Genomic DNA, 24,725 nt, shown 5'->3' with positions numbered 1-24,725 from the left:
TTTGTCTGGCGATTTTAGAGCGAATGCACCGCATCCCTTGACGTCTAATGGTAAGTTGCCGTATTTATTTGCCTTTCCACCACTTTTAATTGTTTAAACACCTATAACTTTTTCTTTTTCATATAAAATTTGCATTATAGGTTCTCATTATCTCTCATATATATTTTTACTTCACTTATTGGTTATATAATGAATGTAAAAATGTTTATATTACAATGGTGATTCGATATGCTTGTTATGGCCATCTCACTGCACGAATCGGTCGATCTTTTTGTTTTGTTTTCATTTACCTCGTCATTCTATTGAGGATGGCTTACCCCCACTCCTCGAAAAATATGCGCAAAAGCAGCAGTCAGTACATAAACCGACGTGCGCACCTTTTTCGTATGGTGGGGGTGAGTCCTCGTTTAAGTTGTTAAGTTACATGCATTATATAGGTATAGATGTTGACGTGTTTCAAATATGCATGATGCAAGTAGAGAGGTAAAGTAATGTTTAACTTTCAACTTGCTTACTTGTATTTTAACCTTGTTTTTATTTAGCATATTTAGCATGTTTATGACGCACAAAGTGATGACTGTTTTTAATTTATTTTAAGCCGTAAAATTTTAATTTGAAATTCAATTTCATCACCGTCATCATTATCTCGCTTCAATGGCTTGCAGTTGATTTATGTTTTTCGGTTTTGTTTTTTTTCTTCTTCTCTACGAATGCGCCGATTCCTTGCGGTAAAAAATAAATCTAGCAGTCAAAGTCGATTGCTAAAATAATGTTTTGGGCCTAACTGTAAATTCGATTTTGGACCATTACTATAAATTTTACGACCTTGCGCAAATGTACAGTATTATAAATTTTATACGAAAAAGCGACCCATGATCGAAAACACTTTTATTGTGAGGTGGGCCGATCGATTTTATTCTGAACACTGTCATTACGGTTTGAATAAGCAAATATGCTAATCGACGTGTCTGGAGCTACTAATATTTTTAAACCCGCGAAAATATATACGTCTGTCATTGTCGGAACGTGTTTCTGCCAACGCAAAATGTCAACTGCTGATATAGAACTGCTTACGCCTTTGTACTGTGCATAATTCAACTTTTTATGTAACGACTTGAGTGTGCATAATAGTTTTTTTGCTCACATCAATCAATCAACAAAGCTCGAAGACTGCTTTAGAGAGCCAATTAAGCACCCTCGAGCTTTTAAGTCTTTTTCGGCTTTTTTTAAATCACCAACTATGTAAGTTGGCTGAGGAATATACTCAGAATACCTAAAGAACGCCTGTTGAAGAAGATTGTTGAGATAACCCAGAAGATGAAAGGAACCCCGAGTTTCTAGCAGCAGCAGCAGATAAATTCAGAGTTCAACTCAAATTATTAAAATAAAAAGGCAATTTAATCAATATTTCAACAACAAATGTACAAATGTGTGGGATTAAAATTTCAATCAAAATGATTTCAGTGATTAGGGTTTCAATCAAAAAGATTTCAATGATTGGGGTTTCAATCAAAATTATGATCCCGGCTTAAACTAATGTAATTAAATATATTACTAAGAGGTATGGGCCGCTTTTAGATCATCACATACATACCAAGGCACATAATCATCACATAATCAGTTTAGAATAGTTTATTAATACTAAGATTGCTTTAATGATAAAATTGAAGTTGTAATCATATTAACAATGAAATTGTAATGTAATCCATACAGTTAAGAATAGTTTATCAATGAATGATTGTCCATAAATGAGTTTATGTATTTACAGAAATGAACTTTTCAATCATCAGATAAATTAAATCAGCTGGTAACTAATAATGATTTGCTTTAAGAATAGTTTATCAATGTATGATTGTCCATAAATGAGTTTATGTATTTACAGAAATGAACTTTTCAATCATCAGATAAATTAAATCAGCTGATAACTAAAAATAATTGTATGTGATGTATGTATGTAAGCTTATTGTAAAAAACTAAATGTATGTCAGCTTATTGTAAATCATATTAACAATTAGATACAATATAACTTCTTATTGAATACTTATCTCGCAGATAAAACTCCGTGAACAGATATATTTTTAGCTGTGAAATGTCAGATTTGACATATTTGGCCATAAAACAATATTTTATTTTATTTTATTTTATTTTACATATATACCAGGAAGGCCTTACAGGAAAATCCCAATGCGCCTTCCTGGCCAATTACAAATACAAATGCAGCATTTTTTATTATAATTCGTTGAATTGCAAGACACTGAAAAAACTCGCAAATTAACGAGACATCTATGAATTGTACATAAATTCTTATTGTACATCCATCAAATTTTCAAATAGTGGTGACATAGTAGGTAGGAAGGATTTTTAGCCAATTTTTTTTTCCGGGAACCGTTTCAACAATGAAATCAGAGAAAATTGGCAAACTCTGATAGGAAACGATCAACCTGGAGTCACAAATCCAGGTCTGACCAACAGCATACTCTGAAAAATTCATTTTCATTCAAGATAGAAATATATATCGTGTATTACATTACATGAAGCTAGACGCAAAATTTGAAATTTATATATACATATGAGAGTTAAAACTATAAATATTTAAATATTAGAGATAACGAGAACCTATAGAGCAAATTTTATAAAATATAGAGTGAATTATAGGCGTTTAAACAATTAAAATCTGTAATGGGCATATCAAGGGGAAAAGGTTAGAAGACAGTATAACGCGGTTGACGTCGGCGTTGTAGACGTCAGGCAACTCGATGAGTTCGAAATTTGAAACCCGTTGTATACGATATTTTATCTCCAACGTAATGGCAGACGATACATTAACGTATATTGATGACCAAAATGAGCAATATCGCAAAGTATGAAAACGATCGGATAAGAGATAAGAGATATAAAAAATGACCACTAACACGAAAGCCATGTGAAACGTAAAGGAGGTAAGTAAAAAGAATATTATTTCTTAAGTGATGATGAGATCCAATACTGAATATAAAGCACTTTCTATTTATTTAGACTTATTAGAAGTTTTAGAGTGTTAAAGAAAAGTCCAATGAGTTGGTCCAGAAGATGGGAGAAACTCATTGAGAGATGAGATCAATCTACGAAAGGCTGTGAATGTTCTACAATAGTACAGTTGTAGATGAAAATTGTATTACAATGTTGAGATTCCAATCCAAAAGAAGAATATTATTTCAAAAGTGGTGATGAGATCCAATGTTGAACATAACGCACTTTCTATGTATGAAATAGTATTTAAACGTACTTTAGATCCAATACCGAATTTAAAGCACTTTCTATTTATGCTATTTATTTAAACTAATATTAAGTTTTAAAGTATTGGATAAAAGTCCATTGAGTTGATCCAGAAGATATTGAAAGAAACCCGATAAGATATGAGATCAATCTATGAAAGGCCATGAAGTACAATAATAACAGCAGAAGATAAGATTTCATATAGGAATCAAATTTAAATGTTGATATCCCAGCCCAAAAGAAGAATATTATTTCTTAAGTGGTGATGAGATCCAATTTGGAACATAAAGCACTTTTTATTTATGCAAAAGTGTTTGAACTTCTAAGTTTTACAGTGCTAGACAAAAGTCATAACGCACTTACTATGTATGAAAAAGTATTTAAACGTATAAAAAGTGTTAGAGTGATGGACAAATGTCCATTGAGTTGATCCAGAAGATATTGAAAGAAACCCAATAAGATATGAGATCAATCTATGAAAGGCAGTGAAGTAACATACAATAATAACAGCAGAATATAAGATCTCATATAGTAGTTTAGGTGACAGGAAAAATGCACTCGAGATAGTTGCACTCTCGAGACATCCATCTTTCGAAGATGCTCACAGAGAACTAACGCAATATAATAAAAAAAAAGCGTCAAGGGGTATTTGTATGTTATCCGAGGATGCTAACCTTTTTTTATGGAATTATAATGCGTAAGTTCTTTTTGAGCGCCTTTGAAAATTATGACTTTTCGAAACTGCGCTACTTACTATTCAGTGCAATTTAGTGCATCTTTCCGGGAATCAGTAGTTTATACCCAAAAGAAGACGCAGTTTATAAGTGTGGGTGGTATCTATTGTTGAAAAGAAAGGAATCAAAAAGGATTGTGCATATACATATGTATGTACATAGTAACAGAACATACTAAATGAATGACACACAAATCCTTTTTAAACTCAGGTCACCCCGTTTCTTGACGATCGCCAGGTTATTTTTGGATCTTGGGTAACTCCTTTGTTAGCTTGCTTTGTATAACACTTTCTGTCGTCCTTATGAGGCATCTGTGTCTGGATAATAACGAGGTGTTTTTCAGCACGAGAATATCCCAAATAGGAACGCGTCGGCGTTCAAAACAAATCATAAAAAGATCATTGAACGCCAGGCCGATTCATAAACATGTTTACCATTTGGTGATTCATTAATTATAATATTCACGAAAAACAACTCCAATTAACAAGTTAAATGTCAAAAGCACGATTAATTGTACTCGTTCTCCATACATGAATATTGTTTTGAACAATCCAAAGTTGTATACTTCGTGAGGTTGCAGTGGAAGCTGGTGATGAGTCTCCTGCTGTTTTTCACACGATAAAACACATATAAAGATGTCTTTCACGGTATATATTTGTATTGCATGCATTTTATGTAAATTTTCTCTTATTAGTATGCGAGCTACCCGCCAAGTTTTAAGTATCCAGTTCAACGTTTGAAGCAATGTTTATATATAGTCAAAATAAATAATAAAAAATATTCAACCAATAAAAGTGTTCATACAAATTACTGTCTATAGTAAATTTTCTTGGAAATAATTTATTTTATATTTTCATGTCTTATCGTCTTAAATCCTTTTAAATGAATGATACCTGTGGTCAGTCTCATTTGATATGGAAGAATGTAGGTGTTGATGTGGTGGCTGCGTCGAATTCTTCACCCCAGGAGTTTGCAGCAAGAAACTGGTTAGCATTTATAAAATAACTCAAAGAGACAATGCGACTTAGCAGAAATTAAAACAAACTGTATTCATCACTGAAGCAGTTTCGTTCGTTGTTTTTCCGCATTGTCGACGTTTGTTTGTGCTTCGCGTGACTACGAGCCAACTCACACAGGAATTCCAATAACAATTACAATCGTAAGGTGCGTAGAAGGTAACCAGAAGAGGACCAGTCTGTTTTGTGGCCTTTCCTCCACGAATCGGGGTATCCCTGGACCGGTTGGACCGGTTCGGAGAGGACACTTGTCATTTTTGAGATGTTTGCGTCGCACTCATTCAATATAATCAAAGCTCAGTGACTATTTCAATTGAAGGGCATTGAATCAAAGGCAAATTAAAAATATTTTTAAACCATTTGAAGGCGTGATTTTATGATCGGAATAAAGGTGCAGACACACAGAGAGGTACACGACAAGTGTTTATTTTTAAATAGTTTTGCACATGTAAAAAAAATACTAGCACGCCTGATATATGCTATGGCAACCAGGCTAAAAATCACCCCTCTAGAGTTTTATCGGTGATATTTTATCCTTGTATTTATTTTAAGTTTAAGTTTGGAACATTGGGGCATTACAGGAGTCTCTAATGCGTCAAAATGGTCAAAAAATACAGAGAGATAAGAAAAATAAAAATACATACATATATTCACAGACAAAAAATACATAATCATAAATAACCAATAATATTATAATAATAGCAGATAGAGTAAAAATATCAAATAATAAAATAAAAAGTAGGAAATATCTTGCACCTATAGCCAGCACCAATATATTGTATAAGAACCAGCCGCAAATACAAAATATCCCTGCGAGGCCCAAATCGAAGAGAGAAGATCAAAATTCCACTCATAGAACAAATTTAATTATTTTATTTTTAACATATGTATTTGCCACAGTGACATTACAGAGAGCTCTAACGCGTCATGCAATCATAAAATCATAATAATAATAACCTTAATCATAATAATAACAACTTGTTATATCTTGATGGAGAAATCATTGATATTTATTATTGATAAAATCAAAATATTAAGAAAATAATGGTGAGCGCAGGCTACCAGAAAAATACGTTAAAATAATTTGATTTGATTTTGATTTTTAAATGCTTTTTATTATTGCTAAATTATGTTCACAATACATCTTATATCTATTTTAATAGCTACTCATCTACTGATCATTTTCTATTTTACAATTTTAATTTAATTTTCTTAGTAATCATAGTAGTATATTATTCTATTGTTAATGTATGGCATAATAGGAAAAAGAGCTCAAAAACTTATTTACAATTCTTGTTAAAATAATTTCGAAAAATGACCAATAAAGGTGATTCCCTATATACATATGTAGGTGCTGAGGATTGACGGTGCAACTATGTTTTAACTTAAAAAATATTCTTCATACTGTACATATTGTGTGTGCAGTCATCTGGTTGCCATTTTGAATGTGCGCTTTTTTTTCGCATTTTTCTGTGCAATTGCGATACAAACACCACAATCGATTTTCAACACCATTGCCAATGCAATTAAATCGACACAATGAAGAAATTCAAGTTCAATCGTCGAGCTTCAAAGCGAAAATGATTTCCAGAGCGAGACGTCAAGGATGATTCAGGATGTGTCGATTTCGGATTCCGGACACGAGCGTGACCTCTCGTTCGACGGGGCTTAACAAATAAATTGCTAATTAAGTCCTCGAATTCGGGTCGGTGCCTAATTTTACGCATATTGACCTTGAGTCGACGTGTTATAGTCCTAAATTCTAATAGAATTAATGTGACGATGACAATTGTCGACGGACTAAGTAAGCGTGAGTCTGGCTGGGTCTTGTCGATGCAGTTTTCTCGGTTCATTCATGCAAATGTCGAGGTTCAGATGCAGCGTCAATTACATATTTATGCATGCGAGACCTCGTTTTGGCGAATGAACTCGGTGAAAATAGACTGCAGCTTGTGAAATATGAAGACGTATTAAAGACACGCCTAAAGCTATATGTTAAACATGCCTTTAAAGTAGACACTTCAGGGCGTGTTCGTGTAGAAGCTATCAACTATGTATAATTTCAATTGATCACAACATCAATAGTTCGAAGATCGTACAAATTCAAACATATCTCGATATTGAAAGACTATGAATGCTAAAAGTTGTAACTGTTCATAATTAAAAACTCGATTGATTAAATTTCAACTGGTTATATTCCGAAAAGTCATATAATAAAATCCCAACAAGTCCCAAATTTAAAAAACGGCGGTCAGGTTTCCGCCATAAAATAATAATAGAACTCTCCATCGTCCGAGAAAGCAGGAGAGTAAAAAAAATGGTTGACAGTAGAAATTGAGATTAGTAAATCATTTTTTTTAGCCGTCGAGCAATCTGAATGCCGTCTCTTAGTCACAATGAACTTTGAAACGTTTAAAAACACAAAACTGATATAGTGATTTGTCAAAAACGGGTCTACGTGACGAGCCAGAATGTTAAATTACAGAAAACACAAATATCGGAAGGCAAAGATCGAAAATCGAAAGATCAAAAAAGGGTGCATGGTAAACGGTACATACTCACTTAATTTGCGCGAGCAGGGTGCAACAGGAACAAGAGGAACAGGCTTTTCCTCCTGTATTCTGCTCGCGCAAATTAAGTGAGTATGTACCGTTTACCATGCACCATTTTTTTTTGATCTTTCGACTTAAGATCTTTCGATTTTCGATCTTTGCCTTCCGATATTTGCGTTTTCTGTAATTTAACATTCTGGCTCGTCACGGAGACCGGTCAAAAACGGCATCCTGACAAAGCCGCGCATGACAAGGTCGTGCCGACTAACCCGCTCCGACAATGCCGCGCAAAATAAACTACAAAACTAAATAAAAACTTTTTGGTTTTATTCGATTTTGCAGAACTGCTCATCGATACAAATTTACAAGGGTTTAACATCGATTGAGGTTTTTGTGAATATTCAAAATAGTTGAAATGTCGTATTTTATTTTTAGTATTTTTAGTTTTAGAGTAATATATTTGTTTAAATGGTATTAAATCCCGAATTTTTCTTCAAAACGCTATTGAATTTATTAAATAATTTTGATTTTAATTAATTTTCTGAATTAATCCGATAAGGCGCCCACGTGACTCCGATTTCTAATTATGAGTGTATTTTAATTTTTATCGGATATCTGGAGCGGAGCTGGAGCACAGAAATTTAGAGCAATTGAATTTAATTAAAAATTTAAAAATTAAATTAATGTGTCTTTTAAATGTATTTTTCAATTTATGAAAATTCAATATTTGATGGTTTATAACCCTGGGGTCTACGTGACGAGCCAGAATGTTAAATTCTGCGCGCGCACATTAATACGGGAGGAAAAGCCTGTTCCTCTTGTTCCTGCTGTATCCTGCTCGCGCAAATTAAGTGAGTATTTACCGTTTACCATGCACCCTTTTTTTTTGATCTTTCGATTTTCGATCTTTGCCTTCCGATATTTGCGTTTTCTGTAATTTAACATTCCGGCTCGTCACGGAGACCGATAACCCTGATATCGTTTGAAATGTGACGCGTCATGTAGTTTGGTTTTATTATTTGTATTGAGTATGTTTGTATTTTTTTTACACAATACATATATTAAATATTATGTTCTAAGTATTTTTTTTCACTTATTTTTGTTTTGTATATACATACATATATACATATGTACTTTCTTGTTTAATTTTCCATCGTAATCAAATTATATTATATAAATAAATAAAATAAATAAAGATGATAAATAATTTGATTCCTATCAAGACAGCTGGAGTAGAGCAACTAAAAAGTGGTTGCTCCAGATCTCTGATTTTTATTGGATATAAAATATAATACATAGGAATTTACTTCTGCGCGGCTATGTCGGCGCAGCGATGTCGTGCACGGTTTTGTCGGCGCGGCATTATCGTGCGTGGTTTTGTTGGAACATCATTGTCGTGTGGGGATTTGTCGGGATGCCGATGCAGTTTTCTGGTATTTAACGTCTCAAAATTAATTTTGAGTTGTTGGAACTTTTCTCAATTATGATCTGTTGAGATTTGAATAGTGAATTTTTGGAACCTTTGGCATCCATAGTTTTTCAATATCGAGATCTGTTTGAGTTTGTACGATCTACGAACTATCGATGTTGTGATCGATTGGAATTTATGGTCTTATAATATTTTGATCTTGATTTACAACCTATGCATAGCTATGTTTTGCCACAGTCGGCAAATCTTTCGCGTGTCGTCACAACGGTTCGTATTTTCGTTAAAACAATTTCGTCTAATTCCACACAATTACACGTTATTATTTTTATATTATAGAGTCGTCTTGATCGTGACTCAAAAGTACCGCCCTTTGCGCCGGAAAAACGAGCGTAAATGACTCAATTGAATACAAAATTAATATAAAAAACAAGAAGAAATATATGACCAAAGTACGCTTCGATTTACACGGTCAAATGTAAGCCATTAATTTTGCAATTACACCGGTTGTTTTATTTCGCGGGCATTGTGGATCGAGTGGAATTTTCCACTACGACTTGAGTGGAAATTGATGATCAGCTTGTTTTCGCAATTGCGGCTCGTCCACTGTCAACACAGATCGGAGAATTTGAATTATTTGAACAACAAGCTGACGTGTGTATGCCGAATTTTTATTAATATTTTCAATTACCATTTTTATCCATGTGTATCAGATTGCTTAAAATTACAATCCGACATTGATACAAATGCTGTAGTGTAAAGCTTGGGTATCTCGTAATATCTCAAAATGCTTCTCACTGATACTTTCCAAAAATCATCATTTAATTAATTAACATTAAGAGGGCTGTATACCCAAAACCTTAATTTTGTTGCCGTTCCTTTCTTCGATATATTCATATATATTATAGAATGAATATATATATATATATATATATATATATATATATATATATATATATATATATATATATATATATATATATATATATATATATCATCCACTGCTGGATGAAGGCCTCTCCAACACGCTTCCACTCGTCTCTGTTTTGCGCAACACTCATCCATCTCATTCCGCACATTTTCCTAATTTCGTTCACCCATCTTCCTTGCGGTCTTCCTTTTACTCTTTTGCCTTCTCTCGGGTACCATTCAAGCACTTCTTTTGTCCACCTTTCGTCCATCCTCCTAGCTACGTGACCCGCCCATTGCCATTTCAATCTCTTCACTCTATCCACTATGTCCACTACCCTTGTCATATTTCTCACCCACGTGTTCCGCTTTCTGTCTTTCCTCGTTATGCCAAGCATACAGCGTTCCATACTTCTTTGAGTGCATTGGATTTTATTTAGCATCTTGGCGTTCAGTGTCCAAGTTTCACATCCATACGTCATCACTGGCAAAACGCATTGATCAAAGATCCTTTTCTTCAGGCAGAGTGGCATTTTTGATTTAAAAACAGCATTCATCCGTCCAAATGCACTCCATCCTAATTTCATACGTCTCTTTATCTCTTCATTTTTACTACCAGACATGTCAATTATTTGACCTAAATATAAATAATTATTTACTACTTCTACTGGTTTATCATCTAAGGGGATGCTATCAGGCATGCAATAACTATTGAACATTAGTTTAGTCTTATCTACGTTAATTTTTAATCCTACTTTTCTACTTTCCCTGTCCAGCTGTGTTAGTCTGATAAGTAGGTCAGCTGAATCACGAGCTACTAAAACTATATCGTCTGCGAACCGAAGGTGACTCAAAAAGCGACCATTGATGTTTACTCCGGCTGTATCCCAATCCAAGTTCCTGAAAACTCCCTCAAGCACCGCATTGAATAACTTGGGCGAGATTGTATCTCCTTGTCTTACTCCTTTTCCTATGCTAAATCTATCTGTACCTGAAAAAATTTTAACCGAAGCTGTGGCATTCTTATATATTGCAGCTAACAGTCCCACATAGGGTCCCACTCCCTGTGTTTGTAGAGCGTTAAGTACTGCATTATGACTAACTGTATCGAAGGCTTTCTCATAATCGACGAAACCTAGGCACAATGGCCGTTGATATTCGTTGGCGCGCTCGATTAGTTCGCCAACTACTTGGAGGTGGTCCATTGTGCTGAAATTTGCCCTAAACCCTGCCTGCTCTATAGGTTGGTTCTCGTCGAGGATATTCTTCAGCCTTTCTGTAATAACCTTCGTGAAGAGCTTGTAGGCCGCTGAAAGTAAACTAATGGGTCGGTAGTTCTTGATATCGCTTTTGTCGCCTTTTTTGTGTATTAAAATGATAGTTGCGTAATTACATCCTTCTGGTATAGCTTGGTTCTGGATGCATTTGCTGAAAAGCCTAGCTAAGATATTAATTAGGGGGGGGCCGCCACATTTTAGTAAGTCAATGGGAATATTATCTTCCCCTGGGGTTTTACCGTTTTTTGCAGTTTTTAGCGCGGCCTCTACTTCGCTAGGCAATACTGCAGGAACCCTTTGGCCGTGTGTCGATTCCGGAGCGGGAAATTGACCGTTGTTGTTCTCGTAAAGTTTTGCATAGAACGTATAAACTTTGTCTATGATCTCTTCTCTATTCCTAATTATTACTCCGCTCTCTGATCTGATTGCGATCATTTGGTTTTTGCCTAAGAAAAGATCTTGTTTGCACTTTTTCAGGCTACGGTTATTCTTAATGGTATTTTCTATTAGCTTGCTGTTAAAATCCCTGACATCCCTGACTATTCTCTTCTTAATTTCCTTATTTACTAGATTGTATTCTTGCTTATTATTATCCCTATCTAACTTCCTTTTATTCTTAATTAGATTTTTGGTTTCCTCTGAAATTTTACTTAGCTTAATCTGTTTCCCGAGTCCAACTAATTTCTTACCTGTTGAGGCTAGAACCGAACTAATTACAGTGTTCAATTCCTCGATGTCTGCTTCTGGGTTTAATTTCCCGTATCGATTTCCAAGTTCGAGTTCGAATTCCTTTTTCCTAGACCTTAGTTGAGCGAAATCTGGAGAGTTACTGCATCCTTTTATTAATTTCCTACGTTCGCAATTTATATTAATGGCCATCCTGGCACGGACTAATCTGTGATCGCTACCTATATCTACTTTACTTAAAACACTAACGTCTTTAACGGAGTGCAGGGCATTTGTTAGGATGAAATCGATTTCGTTTCTGTCTCCTTTAGGACTCTCCCAAGTCCACTTATTGTTGGTGTTTTTCCTGAAAAATGAATTAGTGATAAAGAGCCTGTTGTGTTCTGCGAATTCTATGAGGCGATCGCCTCTGTCGTTTCTTTGGCCGGTACCAAAATTGCCTACTGCTCTTTCTGTGTTTGCCTTTTGTCCTATTTTTGCGTTAAAGTCGCCCATGATTATTTTAAAGTGGTGGCGGCTATTATCGTATGCGCCCTGTAGTTTTTCGTAGAAGTCTTCTATTTCCTCGTCTGGGTGGCTAGATGTGGGGGCGTACACTTGGAAGATTTGACAAGTGTACCTGCTCGAGATTCTTAATACTACATAGCATATACGTTCCGATATGTCGTTTATTTCTATAATATTTCTTTCTATTCTCTTATTGATAAGAAACCCTACTCCTCCTATTCTACCATTTGGTAGCCCTCTCCAGTAGAGACAGTTACCACTTTTTAGGATTATTTGGTTTTCCTGTTTTCGTCTTACTTCGCCTAGGTATAAGTCCTACTAAATCCCATTTGATACTTTCTAATTCATTCTCTAATGCAAGCACACTTCCTTCACTCGATAACGTTCTTACATTGTACGTGGCTAAATACAGGTTTCTATTAGCTAAGCTATCATCCATCGTCACTCTTACTTTGTTGGAGGTTTGGATATTATTTTTCTCGCATTTATCCAAGATGTGTTGAGAAAAAGGCGGTACTTGAGAGAGATTTCCATTCAAGGAGTGAGTTCTTACCGCCATAGACTCTTCTCTGTGGTCAGCTTTGACAGATAGTCATCCTAGGTATCACTTGGATCACTTATGAATTATTACATGCCATTTAACAGGGTTACTTTGTAAGTGAAAGTAGTTAGTTATGATAATAATAGATTAGCAATTGTTATACTACTTTTTTACAGATCTTTATCGTGAGACGCCTCTTTGGAGACAACGGATTTATATATGTGTGAGTGCGGTTTGCAATTTAATATTTTAATAATAAATTTAGTAAAGAATATAAAATTACACGAATTACTTTGATATAATTTAAATATGAAAAAGAACTGATAGACAGTTGGGAAACACTGTTTCTGCCTGTTATTAAATAAAGTTCGTTAAAAATTTTGCTGGAAGCAATTATGTGGAAGATTTATTGCTTCTGTGGGACAAACTATTGACAGACGGGAAAGGACCTTATTTTTTGTATTCAGGTAGGGAGATATTACGAATATACCCCGGCCGTATTGGCTTTGCACAGATTTTAGACAAACAAAAAAAAAAAACTAATATGACAAAATTTTACGAATTCACTGATATAAATACGCTTTACGACCGATCTGCTGATTATTTTTACACTTAAATTATACTAGGATGCAATTAGTAAAATAAGTGAGTGGATGGTTAAGTTTTTAGATTTAATTTCGTGCAATATATATATATATATATATATATATATATATATATATATATATATATATGTATATATATATATATATATATATATATATATATATATATATATATATACATATGTATATATATATATATATATATACATATATATATATATGTATATATATATATATATATACATATACATATATGTATATATATATATATATATATATATATATATATATACATATATATATATATATATATATATATATATATATATATATATATATATATATGTATATATATATATATATATATATATATATATATATATATATATATATATATATATATATATATATATATATATATATATGTATATATATATATGTATATGTATATATATATATATATATATATATATATATATATATATATATATATATATACATATATATATATATATATATATATATATATATATATATATATATATATATATATATATATACATATACATATATATATTTTTTATTTTATTTTTTACATATATACCAGGAAGGCCTTACAGGTAAATCCCAATGCGCCTTCCTGGCCAATTACAAATACAAATGCAGCATTTTTTTTTTATTATAAGTCGTTGAATTGCGAGACACTGAAAAAACTCGCAAATTAACGAGACATCTATGAATTGTACATAAATTTTTATTGTACATCAATCAAATTTCAAATAATGGTGACATAGTAGGTAGGAAGGATTTTTAGCCAATTTTTTTTTTCCGGGAACCGTTTCAACAATGAAATCAGAGAGAAAATTGGCAAACTCTGATAGGAAACGATCAACCTGGAGTCACAAGTCCAGGTCTGACCAACAGCATACTCTGAAAAATTCATTTTCATTCAGGGATTGAACCCGGCACCTTCTTGACGGTAAGCAGAAGCTTAACGTCCGAGCTATGCTGCTGGCTATATATATATATATATATATATATATATATATATATATATATATATATATATATGTATATGTATATATATATATATATATATATATATATATATATATATATATATATATATATATATATATATATATACATATATATATATACATATATATATATATACATATACATATATATATATATATATATATATATATATATACATATACATATATATATATATATATATATATATATATATATATATATATATATATATATATATATATATATATATATATATATATATATATGTATATATATATATATATATATATATATATATATATATATATATATATACATATATGTATATGTATATATATATATATATATATACATATATATATATGTATATATATATATATATATATATACATATGTATATATATATATATATATATATATATATATATATATATATATATATATACATATATATATATATATATATATATATATATATATATATATATATATATATATATATATATATATATGTATATGTATATATATATATATATATATATATATATATATATATATATATATATATATATACATATATGTATATGTATATATATATATATATATACATATATATATATGTATATATATATATATATATACATATGTATATATATATATATATATATATATATATATATATATATATATATACATATATATATATATATATATATATATATATATATATATATATATATATATATATATATATATATATATATATATATATATATATATATATATATATATATATATATATATATATATATGTATATATATATATATATATATATATATATATATATATATATATATATATATATATATATATATATATATATATATATATATATATATATATATATATATATATATATATATATATATATATATATATATGTATATAGTTAGGTTTTTGAGCTCTTTTTCCTATTATGCTGTAGATTAACATTAGAATAATATAATACTATGATTACTAACCAAATTAAATTAAATTGTAAAATAGAAAATGATCAGTTAGCTATTAAAATAGATTCGTAATAATAATTTAAAGCATTTAAGTGCATTAAAAATCAAAATATATTGAGTGAATGCGATAGTTGCGCTTCGACCAGATACATAATACGTATTTTAAATGGACAAAATCGAGGTTTCCTATTCTCCTATTTTCTCCTCCAAAACTTGGCCAATTTAAAAAAAATTTCATCATCGGTATGAGAAAGATATTTTCTGTGCAACTATGTGCGTATTTTTTTTAAAAATCGACCGTTAAATAAGCACGCTGGACTCTTTTCGTGGGTGTAAAAAAAAGGCGATTTTATAGATGTTTGGCGGCTCCTAGCTCCTATAAAAAATAACTAATCAAAACAAATAAAAGCACAGATGCATCCCAATGGTAAATATCCATAGCATATTAAAAAATAATTTATCTAGTGCCATAATTGAGGAAGGGAGAAGTGTAATACGTTTGTATGGACAAGGTGCTGGTGTCCAGCCCTCTTAACCTGGCTCGATATTTGGTTTTCATTGCAGCTAGTGCCAAAATGCCCGTTTCGCATAAATAAGACGTTACAAACGGTAGAAGCACTTGCATTGCTTTGCAATACAAAGATTCATACTCTCCACTAAGATTCATCCACAATTTAATTATGGTTTCATTGTGAAACTTTTGTTTTAGTGAGCTATCGCATGATAATTCTATCAATTTTTCTTTTTCGATGATTGTCAGCTCGAATTCATCTTCTTCATTGTAGTTAAATGGATTCTGTATCAACAAAAACTTTGAGAAATCAAGGTCTTTGAAATAATTTTGAAATAATTGGAAAAATGCAGCACTAAACCATCCAAGTGGTCAATAAAAAGATTTTTACTTGCTTCAATATTGGCTGTGGCCCAGAAATCTTTGGAATGTGAAAACATATCCTACTCATTCTTTCGTAAATTTGATTTTCATAACTTCAACTTTTTAATGAAAGCTTTTATTTTGTCTTTTTGAACAAATGTATGTATTTGTGATCCCTGCATTGATTTATTTAAACCGCTCAATTTTCCAAATATTTCAACCAAATAGGCAAGTGTAACAATAAAATTAGCATTTTTATTACATAAGTCGCTGAATTACAATACACGGAAAACTTGAAATTAATGAGACATCGATGAATTTTAACATGTACATACATACATTTTATTATACATTAATCATAGTCAAACAGTGGTGACTTAGTATGTCGGTAAGAAGGTTTTTAGCCAATTTAATCGAGGAACCGTTTCAACAATGAAATCAGAAAAATTGTCAAACTCCGATAGGAAACGATCAACCTGGAGTCACTAATATCCAAGTCTGACCAGCAGCATTAGAGATATACTCAGAATAAATTCTTTTCAATCGAGGTCACGGGATTGAACCCGGCGCCTCTCGGTGCTAGGCAAAAGCCCAACCACCGGGCCATGCTGCTGGCTATATGCTCTCTTTTTTAACAAAGTCATATATGTACACACATAGATCGTTTAAAGACTATTCAGAAGCGTTTTCTGCGTCATTTATCCCATAAGATTGGTCTTGTTCGATTGTTGCCAACCTATAAACATACTTAAGATCATAAGTTTTTCTCATCGCAGAAAAGCTTCTGATATATTATTCTTACATAAAATATAGTTAATGGTGCCTTTGATAAATCTGTTTTGGCAGATATCAATTTATTTTTTTTCGCTCGATTTCTTTTGTTATTGTATTTTTATTCTGTATGTATGTATGTACATATGTCATTATATTTAGAATAAAAAAAAACCTATAAAAATGAATTAAATCTATATGTATTGTTAGTATTTATGCCAGTAGACGGGCATGTTTGGTAATTGTGCCAATAGTGGTGTGATTGGGCAGCTTAATACTGTTAGTCACAGGTGATGAGAGCATTTTTGGGTACCATTTATCGGCCTTAATAGCCCTGCCAAGTGCTATAGGGCCGATAAATGGGAAATAGCCCTAATTCGCTCTAAATAATCCTATTTCCAGACACATCCCGGCATATTTATCACGACATCCCCGGGATTGAAAATTCCCAGCACCGCAATCCCGGTGCCGAAGTAACCTTCCGGGATTGGAAGCACTTGCACAGATATTACAAGAATGATAAAAAAACTTTGTAAAACGCGTTAACTTGACAAATTACATTTAAGATCCTTACTTTTATAAACTAGTATTTCCTTTATTTTTTCCAGTCTATTCAGTTATTATTATTTTAATATTAAATGAACTTTGATATATTGCCTAAGAAGATTGAGAAAAACTTTGATTTTCTCACTCTAGATTTTCTCGCTTTTTTAACCATAGATGCCAATTATTTATCCTTGGATAAGCAGCTATCGAAAACCGGGATATTTGACTGTCCCGAAAGATCCTTTCGGGACGCCTAAATCAATGGCGTGAAACTGGGACAATCCCGGAAAACCGGGACGTCTGGCGGCCCTAGTTATGATGCATTTGACAGTTTGATGAAATTTCGCATCGGTTTTTATTCTAATCGCATCGCATCAATTTACAACTATCAATAATTTGTAATCAGTGTTTATTTTTGATACTGGCAACCCATTTGACGTTTGATTTGCCGGGCGGACCCCGATTGGATCGTGCGAGCTATTTTAGAGATGGTAATTTGACATTAAATGTCGTTTTGACATATGTTGTCTCATTTATTTAACAGCCGTGTAAAAAATACTAACCCATATTTTTTACTGGAAAGGACTAACGAGCTAACGAAAGAGCTATGTATGTAACTTTAAAGCCGACTTTAGTAGCACAAGTAAGTAGGAGGGAAGACGATGCATCGTTACCAGAAAAAATACGGCAAAAACGCGGCCAGGAAACGCTGATGACTAAGCAACAATTGCTCTTTGATGGGTTTCGGTTTCAAGAAGTGTTTTTACGTCTGCGTATATTATTTTTTTGTGGTATATAATCTATCCGGACGTTACGTTACGGGCGAACGAAGAAGATCGAACCAGTATCGGTTACGGTTAAATCGGACATACCCAACTTTGATGGGTGTTATTTTTTTCCCCGCGATTAAAATCGTGTTAGTTCTGTTCTGCGACTGTTTATTGCGACATAATGACTTGTAAAATGTCGTAAATTTAAATTAAAAAACGCTAATAACAAATCCGTGGGAAGGCGATAGCGATCGATCGATCGATCGATCGGCTCTCTTCACTTGTAAATTTACAGTTATAATGCGATTACGGCATAATTATAGTGGTGTAAAATTTGCGGTGTGTATTTGATGTGAAAATTAAAATCGATGAACCTGCCATTATATTGACCACTTATGAGTGGATCTGTCGAAATTTATAGTATGGTGGGACAGTGGCGAAGTTTAGGCGGATGAACACGATGCAAATTGATAGGCAGGTTTACTTTTATCATATAAATACAACCAGTAGTGTGCCTGTTGATATGTCAACGGGTGGTTTTGGAAAGGAATTGTTGACATGAGTCACACTCTAGGCTATTGCCACTAGCAGTTTTAGCATGTATTTATAGCCATTGCGGTCAATGCACACTCTCGTTCTCCGATGAATACTTAATTGGATGGGAGGGTGGTCTCATGTTGAGGGCTCTATTGGTCGACTCCATTGGTCTTATATTCCAGACGACAAGGAAAACATTTCAATCTTTATCGTTCATATATATATATATATATATATATATATATATATATATATATATATATATATATATATATATATATATATATATGTATATGTAAAAAATATATAGATATATAATTAGCCAGCAGCATCGAGAGGCGCCGGGCTCAAACCCATGAGCTGACCTCGATTGAAAAGAATTTTTCTGAGTATATCTGTAGTGCTGCTGGATATTTGTGACTCCAGGTCGATCGTTTCCTATCAGAGTTTGCTAATTTTCTCTGATTTCATTGTTGAAACAGTTCCCGGTAAAATTGGCTAAATATCCTTCCTACCTACTATGTCACCACTATTTGAGATTGATTCATGTATAATAAAATTTGTGAACAATTCATAAATGACTCGTTAATTTTCGAGTGTTTCAGTGTTTCATAATTCAGTGACTTGTATAATAAAAAAAAAATGCTGCAATGTTTTTAATTGGCCAGGAAGGCACATTGGGGTTACCTGTTAGGCCTTCCTGGTATATATGTATGTAAAAAATAAATAAATATAGATAATACATATGAATGATAAAATACATAAATAGAATATAATGATATAATAATATTAAATAATAATAATAAGAAAGTCAATTTATGGCAGTCGGCGGAGTAGCCCCATCCACCGAACATACAGAGAAGAGTGGAAATGAGAAGACGCGGCAGCAAGAAAACAATTTGACGATACAAGTAGACGACGTAGGGAGGTCGCTCTAATCCTGAGAATGGCCTCAAAGTGAGGCACGTGCCCTTACACAAACATCTGCGACGCGCTGCAACTCCTTGGTAGCCTAAAGAGAACACGGTAGCAGTTGTTGTATTGTACCTTTATCCTCTTCATTGTCTCCTGCTTGTATTTCGTCCATAGTTTTCCAGTATAGAGACAAGTACATAATGATAGAAATAATAGTCTCTTCACCTCTATTCTGGATTGGTAAAACCATATTGCTAGTATATTTGATCTTTCACATAGTGCTCTTCTTTGCCTTTCTATGTCACGGTCATCGGAGAGATTCCCCGTCAGCAAGTGTCCCAGGTATTTGATTTCCCAGACGATTTGAAGATTTTGTCCACCCAAAATTATGTTGGGAACAAAATGAGGAGCTTGACCGTATCGGAAAATTAAGATAGTCGATCGGTTTGTAATACTTATTTTTTTGAAATCTCCATACTTATCAATGCAAAAAATATACTTATGTACCTGAACTATGTACATATATAAAAATGTACCTGAATTTTATATTGAGAGAAGATACAATATGCTAATGGAGTCCAGTGGAAAATATGGAAGACTACTTTAGGAATACCTAGGGAGCAGTTAGTGTGGTACAAAGATCTTAGTTTTACTGTTATTACAGACTGTGAGAAACAAGTTATCCTGGGTATAAACTCAAAAATAATTGACAGTTTCCATTAAATTCTTATTAAAATTACACCCGATCCCTATTCAATACAACACATCTCGTTAGGAAAACTGCCCCAAGGTGCTACAAAATGAACTTTGCAGAGCCGTGTATTAAAGATAAAGATAAACTTTCTATATATGTATGTAAGTTCTCGTTGATAGTAGGCAAATGCAACGACAGCGTTGCACTTCATGCACTTGGACCTGTTATCGCACACCGCCTAACCAGTGCAACTTCTCCTGGCAATTATCATACGAAATGCCTGCTTTCCTGCCAGCCATTAAAACCTGATGCCGACAGTGCATCCGCATCGCCATCTCCAGGAACAACTTTTATTTTTTGACGGCCGCGGGTCAAGTTCGCCGAGCGCATAACTTAACGGTACCCCGAGACTGCTTACTGCACTCTTAATCCGCTATCGCAATCCGCACAGGACTCTTCCTCAGCTCTCGTTTCACCTCTCGTTCATCAACGGGCATGTTCTGCTTAATTTAGGCTCTTTCCGCAATCATTCTGTATGCGGTGCACTCGTCACGGGAGTTATGCAAGTGGGTGTTGGCGTGTGCACCTGCGCTCATGAATGAACGGTGCTCGCCAAGTACTAGAGGTGCCGGCCAATGTCCGGCCAATGATCCCCGATGGCCGCTACTAGCCAGTTTTTGGCTACACCACTGGTGGAGGTCATGGTCAGGAAGAAGTTGTAGGAGTTTGTTGCTGGTTTTTTCAGCGATCATGGCCGATCGAGAGATTTTTGGTGCTCGGCCGCTCGTTTGCGACGTATCGTGGGAACGCTTGTGCTCATTATGCACTTTCAATCGTGATTTTGCTAAATTTGGTAGACGGGCACTCACTGGATGGTCCACATTTCTTTTGAATTGTAGCATGCTTGGTTGTGAGTGTTGTTGCTTCACCGTGACGAAGGTTTTTACAATTTGCCAGAGTTGCAGAGTTCAGGTTTGATGTTATTGCTTGCCCATTACATGAAGAAATGCAAGCTTGGAGAAGTAGGATAACAATTTCAGTAAAATTTTGCTTAAGATCAAGATCCCAAATTTATACATATAAATCTTAATACATTGTCTTTTGTTTGTAAGTTCAAAATTGTACAGGAACATTGTAAAAATTATACAAGGCAAATACAATCAATATCCACGGAGACGTACATATATGGAGAAATTTGCAGCGTTTATAGAAATCAGTGAAAAATCGAGATGCTGAATAGCTCGAATTTTTCATGAGATAGGACCGGGATGCCAATTTGTAGGAACAGTTTCAATGAAAATCAGATAAATTGGCAAACTCTGATAGGAAATGTCTGGCCAGCAGCAACCCCGTGACCACTGTGTTTGAAAGCATCATATGCTAACTAGTAGTACATGATGGTGATTCCCATATTTGAAGAAATGTTGAACAAACTTGTCGAAAAAAAAAACAAATGTGGATTTTTCACAGCAGGAGGCCAAGTACGTGCCCATGCCGTTCGATTCAGTGTGTTTTCACTCGTAGTGTTGTCAGAAGAATGTATTATTTGAGTATTGAACATTAAGCTTTTTTATTTATATCGTTCAAAGAAAAAAATGGGGCTTAGATATAATTTTTAAAACTTATAAGCTTTTGAAAATAAAAAATTAGTATTAAAAACACAAAATGTTTTTATTCTATTTGTTTTAAATAGAATAAAAGCCAGCAGCATAGATCGGTCGTTAAGCTTCTGCTAAGCGTCGAGAGGCACCGGGTTCGATCCCATGAGTACATCTGTAGTGTTGCTGGTGAGACTTGGATATTTGTGACTCCAGGTCGATCGTTTCCTATCAGAGTTTGCCGATTCTTCGGATTTAATTGTTGAAACGGTTCCCGATTAAAATTGGCTAAATATCCTTCCTACCTATTATGTCACCACTATTTGAGATTGATTAATGTACAATAAAATGTATGTACAATTCATAGAAGTCTCGTTAATTTGCGAGATTTTCAGTGTCTCGTAATTCAGCGACTTGTATAATAAAAAAAAAAATGCTGCAATGTTTGTAATTGGCCAGGAAGGCATTCCTGGTGGGTCTACCTCACGGGCCGGAATGTAAAGATCGAAAATCGAAAGATCTTAAGTCGAAAGATAAAAAAAGGGTGCATACTCACTTAATTTGCGCGAGCAGTATTCTGCGCGCGCACATTAATATGGGAGGAAAAGCCTGTTCCTCTTGTTCCTGTTGTATCCTGCTCGCGCAAATTAATTGAGTATGTACCGTTTACCATGCACCCTTTTTTTTTTTTGATTTTTCGACTTAAGATCTTTCGATTTTCGATCTTTGCCTTCCGATATTTGCGTTTTCTGTAATTTAACATTCTGTCTGGTATATATATAAGCCAGCAGTTTGGCTTAGTGATAGCGTATATATTTAGCATCACTGAGGTCATAGGTCCGTGTCCTCGCCACTGCTGGTTAGATTTGGGGGTTTTGTGACTCCAAATCGATCGTTTCTCTATCAGAGTTTGCCAATTTTATCTGATCATTGCTGAAACGGTTCCTGAAAATTGGTATTAAAAAATCTAATCCTGTTGTCACAAAAATCTGCCTGTGTATAATTTGTATTAATTATACACAGTAATCTGTAATCCATAGATGTCCCTATGATTATTATTTCTGATTAATTGTTATATTCTATATATTCTGATTGTATATGTATGTATTACTGTATTTCTGATTTCTGATTGTTTATGTATTTCATTAACGTACACCCGTCGCATTGGAGCAAATCTGTAATGGCGAGTGTGTATTGATTTGTGACAATAAATAAAAAATAAATAAAAATAAATATGTAATAAAAAAAAAATACTATAAATAATACTCACAATCTTTTATATGTATTATCTAGGAGTGGATTAGCATTATAAAGATTTCGCAACGCACATATTTGTTCAAAGCCGGCAATCATTATGTTGAAAACATTTTAAGTGCACAGTCAATATTGGAATAGAGGCGTCCACAAGTCGCATGAGAATTTTCATAATTAAACACCGAAGAGAAAAGGCAAAAACTACATTAAAACTGGGCTATCGTCATTAGAATAGAACCAGGTTATCTTCACCAATTCGAATAGTTGCACTTTCAACGGATTAGTCCGACAGATGATAAGATCCGAATCGATATGTCGAGAATCTATCAGATGAGGAAAAATGTCCGATTATGGCCGTATAACGGATAATTCGGTTAGAGGCGTTCGGCACGCGACAATCGAGCGAAATTGCGTCTGGCACGCGTTTCGTGTCCGAAATCACCGTTAACGGCTTCGCTGCCGTCACTTCCGGTAGGAATTTCCCTTCTTTGGCAGCAACAGCGGCCACTGCAATCAATCATCATTATCTTGTCACGCGAATCGACCGCCAAAAATGGATTTAATCTTGTGCCACTCGATTAGAGTGCTCAATTGAACGATCGCTGTATGTTGGAACCAGATCGGAAGCTAACCTATTCCACTCTCGACGTTTATTCACATACCCATACATACATATAGGGTTCAATCCGTGGATGGGACACGTGGACCAGGCCAATAATACTAGTTTAGTGCTTTAAACCATTTTTATTATTCGATGCACCACAACGAACTGTCGCTATGCAGCATACCAACTTGAAAATACACTCGACTCAATCATACCAACTATACCATTTATACAAACATACGTACACTCTTATGGTTTTAAAAACTAAATCCCACATATAATATGTACATATGCTTGTACATTTTGAATATTATTCAAGTCGCTTTAAAGGTCAATGAAGTCAACCTATAAAAATTTTACTTTAACCCTCCCTCACCGAAGTGGGGTATGCAAGTGTCTCAATTTTTACGTTTTTCATAATAACTATAAGGTTTTCAAAGCTATACACCGTACATTTCTTGTATTCCTAGAATGAACTACAATACATTTATTTTAATAGATTTTGTATGATTTAAAATACATTTATACATTTCTACATTCCAAAGTATGCTTTAAAGGCGGTAGTGATAAGTCACGTTTTTGACTGTTCGCTTGCATAATC

At 33.5% G+C, this 24,725-nt stretch overlaps 1 protein-coding gene across 1 annotated transcript in view; it reads left to right on the top strand.

Moving 5' to 3' along the window:
- The window catches only part of LOC143919900 (uncharacterized), a 118,824-nt gene that overhangs the window by 35,322 nt on the left and 58,777 nt on the right, over positions 1 to 24,725 (top strand). The gene's annotated exons all lie outside the window — the stretch shown is intronic.

The sequence above is a fragment of the Arctopsyche grandis genome, chromosome 1, assembly GCF_051622035.1.
Source record: "Arctopsyche grandis isolate Sample6627 chromosome 1, ASM5162203v2, whole genome shotgun sequence".
Classification (NCBI taxonomy): Eukaryota; Metazoa; Arthropoda; class Insecta; order Trichoptera; family Hydropsychidae; genus Arctopsyche; species Arctopsyche grandis.
The sequence above is the reverse complement of the archived record's forward strand: the minus strand, read 5'-3'. Positions and strand labels throughout refer to the sequence as shown.